The sequence below is a fragment of the Triticum dicoccoides genome, chromosome 4A (assembly GCF_002162155.2).
Source record: "Triticum dicoccoides isolate Atlit2015 ecotype Zavitan chromosome 4A, WEW_v2.0, whole genome shotgun sequence".
Taxonomy (NCBI): domain Eukaryota; kingdom Viridiplantae; phylum Streptophyta; class Magnoliopsida; order Poales; family Poaceae; genus Triticum; species Triticum dicoccoides.
Genome location: NC_041386.1, coordinates 625163325 through 625167881, shown reverse-complemented (window position 1 = coordinate 625167881; position 4557 = coordinate 625163325). Strand labels below are relative to the sequence as shown.

General features: G+C 44.3%; 1 long non-coding RNA gene across 1 annotated transcript; it reads right to left on the bottom strand.

Annotated features, from left to right (window-relative positions):
- Positions 1-2920: 2920 nt before the first annotated feature.
- LOC119289436 lies at positions 2921-4549 on the bottom strand. Its single transcript, XR_005141509.1, has 2 exons — positions 3741-4549; positions 2921-3335 (listed from the first exon to the last, which is right to left on the bottom strand). It is a non-coding gene; the product is annotated as an uncharacterized LOC119289436 (long non-coding RNA).
- Positions 4550-4557: the final 8 nt, after the last annotated feature.

The following is a 4557-nucleotide window of genomic DNA, read 5'->3' as shown; positions in this document are numbered from 1 at the left end:
ACGGCCAAATTGCTTGCGGTTCTGGATCCCTAGCTTACGATTGACGACGGCGGCGGTTAGTCCTTTCTCCAGTTAACCTTGCAGCTGCCACGTGCAAGCTCTTTGTCCTGTGCCTAGAGGAAATGGTGCCGCACCCTATCCACCACTATGAGGATGGGGAGAGCGAAGGTGGGCATGGCGCTTAACACTGACCAGATGAGCACCCTATGGCCGCCAAGGGAGAGTAGCCTTCCCTTCCAGCCCGTCAGTCCAGACTTTATGCAATCAATAAAGAATTGCAAGTGCACCATTCGGATACGCGATAGCGTGATCGGCGAACCTAGGTAGGTCATGGGTAATGTAGATCGCCACCCCCAAACTCAGCAAGCACCTTGTCTAGGTTGATATCATCACAGCGGATGGGGGCCACCGTCGATTTTTGTAGGTTGATGTGCAGCCCTGTTGCCCGCCTGCCAGAATGTAGGATTGACAATGGCAAACTGATCTCGAATCTCTTGGGATTTGTGAAGATAACGGCGTTGTTGGCATAGAGGCTCACGCACAGCTTGACCGTCTTGTCCGTCAGCGATGGCCAAGATAATCCCGTGTAACGGGTCGATTGTGGGGATAAATAGGAAAAGGCGACACAGGTCGTCCTGTTGCATTCCACACTTATGGAACATCTTCTTGGCTGCGATCCCATTGAGCAAGAACGTTGAGGAAGAGGTTGACAGGGGCAACTAACATGATTAATAAGGAGGTACACCATTCAAACGCACACATGATCATGCCGGCGAGCACAACCAATAACCCAAGGGAGTCGCTGTCGATCACTGAACCACAAAATCCTACATAATATAACTACTCCTAACTCAAACCGGCTGAAGGCTGACCGCTGTTGAAACTAATGGGGTGAGCTAACATGATTAACTACTTGGCCACCGGGCCCTCATCTTCGACAGCCTCGAGGGGATCAAGGACAAGGTAACCGCCTCTCGCACAGATTCATGGATCTCGGCCGCCGGTGATCGTGCGATGTGTTTGCTTGCTCCCTGCTGTGTTTTGCGCGATTTGACGGGTTCCTTCCCTGTTCGATTTCTGGTCGCCTTTGGGCGCTGCTCTGTGCAGGTCTACCTCGAGGGGACTCACATCGTCATCCTTTGGTTCGAGAGGCGGTCATCTACGACGTTCGCGCACGACCCAACCTCATGGAGAGCACTTCCGGGGAAGATGTCATCTCCATATGGTAACTTTCTCCTGTCTCAATCCCTCCTCACCTAGCACAGATGTGTGATTTACTGCTTACCTGCGTGCGAAATGCCGAAATCCATGTTTGGACTGACCAAGGGGTCTGCTTTGGAAATTCTGCAAGTGTAAGGGGTCTGGACTGAAGTGTTTACCAATTTGGATAGGTGGGTGGGGTCTGGTACATGTAAGGTGTTTGCCATTATCATTTCGGAGTGCCCAGTGTCTAGTTGACAGTTATGTATGTACGTGTGGGCAGACGGGGGTAGACTTGTAGTTTGACAGTTATGTATGTACTTCTGAGTTATATACTCAGCATGTAGGAGTAAGCATAAACCTTTTTCCTACTCCCACATACCAAATCTTAGGCAGTAACAACACCTGGTTGAAACATTTTTCCTACACCCAGGTGTAGTTATTCCAACATGCCTAATCTCATAACTTAGAGAGTTTGTATTGCTAGCTCTGTTTTTAAGGCGTCCCGCCTTGGACGCTTAGGCGACGCTTAGGCGATAAGGCGCCCCGCCAGCGCCTTACAAATATGCCCGCCTTAGGCGCTTAGGCGTCGCCTAGGCGATAAGGCGCCCCCCCCCCCCAGCGCCTTAGATCGCCTTACCGCCTTAAAAACATAGATTGCTAGTATGTAAGATCATTTAAGACAATTAGCTGATGCTGCACAAGTTATATAATCGTGACTATGTGAATTTGTTACTGGTCATGCACTTCTTTTCCAAAGTACTCCCTCCGTCCCAAAATAAGTGTCTCAACTTTGTACTAACTTTACTTATTTTGGGCGGAGGGAGTAGCATTTACCCTGCAATTCCTTGCATATATTTGATAAGTCTTGATAATTTGGACAGGTGAGAATTGGTCTTCGTGTTCTTAGTTTCTTACACAACCCATGCCAGAGACTACCAACCATGTAGAGGACCGTGGGGGATAACTATAATGACTAGTAAGCGTGCACGTGCAACGCACGTCTGTGCCATGCCGGAGCGACAACCCCAAAAGCGGTACCGGTTGAGTGAGCAAGGTGTGTTGGAGGAGTGGACGTCAGGGCGGCAGCCGCGAGAGCTTTGCAACTTCGACAACATGGACCGTGTCGTGTGGGTTGCAACTAACACAGGCGTGTGGAATGCTTGTCTCTTCATCGCCGCGGGAGATTGCCTCATGACTTCTTTCCAGCAGGTGATGGAAGGGTGGTTTGTTTGGCAGAGTGCCCCAGCTAGTGTGTGTTTGTGTGGTTGCCGTTTGTTGTGTCATTCGGCAGCAGACTGTTGAGAGTGGTGCTTACGATGTTCTGGAGCGGGCTTGGCCCTTTTATTAACTGGACAATCTTCTGCTTAATTAATGAAACGTCAAAGCTTTTGCTTCGTGTTTCAATTTACTTGTACTCTACTCAATTACTCAACTAAAATTAAGATATATCTAATGTGTTTTTCTATCAATAAACACAAAAGGATAACACTCATGTGTGTTTTGAAAATCCACCCAAGATAAAATCGAAATTAAGAAGCAAGACCATAGAGAAATAGACCTACAAAGTACAATTTCATATACTTACAAATTCATGACATCCTTCTGCCAATTTTCAGTGAATCATGTTCGTAACTTTAATCCAAATTCATTGCCAGGCCTTTGAAATAATATAAAGGAATCATCTACCGAACTGATGGTTATACATCATACCAAATTCTAGATCAAACCATCAATAACACCAGAGGAATAATCCTATAATCTGGCTTCAAATAAGAGCATCCGCTGAATTTATTTATACTAACCCAAACAGTATAAGTGAAGATAGAAGGAAAATGTTATTTCTGAATTTAAACATATTTACATGCTATACTTTATTTGATATAAAGAGAGGAAATATACAACATGAGATGGAGTAGTGGAGTGGAGCACCCGTCAATCTATCGTAGGCAAGTGAATGATGTGGTGCCGCGACTGTTATTCACTGGTGGCAAAAAGGGAAGCGGTGGCCTTGCCCAAACGAAGGAGATGCCCCTGGCGGGCGTGCCTCCCCTGGGAGCCCTCCCGTTCGACGCTCGCTGTGTCAAACAGTCGAGGAATTGCACAGGGCGCTCCAATCTTGCACGCGACCAGATCTCCAAATAGTCGAGAAATCGCACAGGGTAACTTGTTAGTATATCAACAAAGAAACTAATGAGGCTACACCAACTCTACCCTCCTGTAGCAAACGTGCAAGCTTACACCAGTGCAAATGTTGTTCACATATTACTATGATTTCACATTAAAAATATAGAGACAAGGCCCTAAACATGCATGATACTCCCTCTGTTCCTAAATATAAGTCTCTGTAGAGATTCTACTATGAACTACATACGGATGTATATAGATGCATTTTAAGTGTGTATTCATTCATTTTGCTTCGTATGTAGTCCATTTAGTAGAATCTCTATAAAGACTTACATTTAGGAACGGAGGGAGTATAAACATCCGAAAGTTGGTTCCGCCCCACAAGCTCGGACAATTTAAAGAAGGAACATTACCTTCTTATGCAAACCTTGTGGAGACCTTTGTATATTCAATGCTTTGTTCGATGAATATGCTTAATCATTGTTCGCTGGATGCAATCTTCTACTTTTATTTTCAATCTGATCAGGTGGAAGTTGTCGGACCATATATTCAAAATCTCTTGCTGCTTCTTTAGCAATTATAACCTTCAAGGTGGACGATCAACAATTCAAATCAGTCAACTACAGTAACTTCAACAGAATTGACGAAACAAACAACATAAATGAAGTAAAATAGCTAGAGTCACACACAGGAAAATCAGGGAAGAACACCTTTAGGTAAAATCTCTACAGTTGAGAGGAAAGGCCCCACAAAACATTGAAAGTTGCAAATTTAGCAGAGCATGTAGAATCATGTTTTATATTGCCTGAGAGACACAACAGCCATACATCTTTTAAGAAATACCAGTTAGATTGTAAACAGAGTACCTTGCTAGTTGCAAAGCCTCCTTCAGTACCATCTTTATACTATTATTTATTAAGGCTCCCTAATTTAAGTATCCTAATAGAATAGCTCGTCATTGTAGGCATAATATGTTCATAAATTAGAAAAAAAACAATATTAGAGATGAGTAATATGTCCTAATATAATAAGGTGGATTGGCATGTAGGGAAAACAAACATATATTGTCCCTCCAAGACATCTCTGCACACACATTCTTGATGCTTTTTCCAGTGGGATGAATATACTATGTGTAGACATACAGAAATTATTATCGCCTTCCAACCACCGGCATGTAAAAATACAAAGCAATAACTCGTTTGCAATAACAAGTACATCCTTGATCCTGAG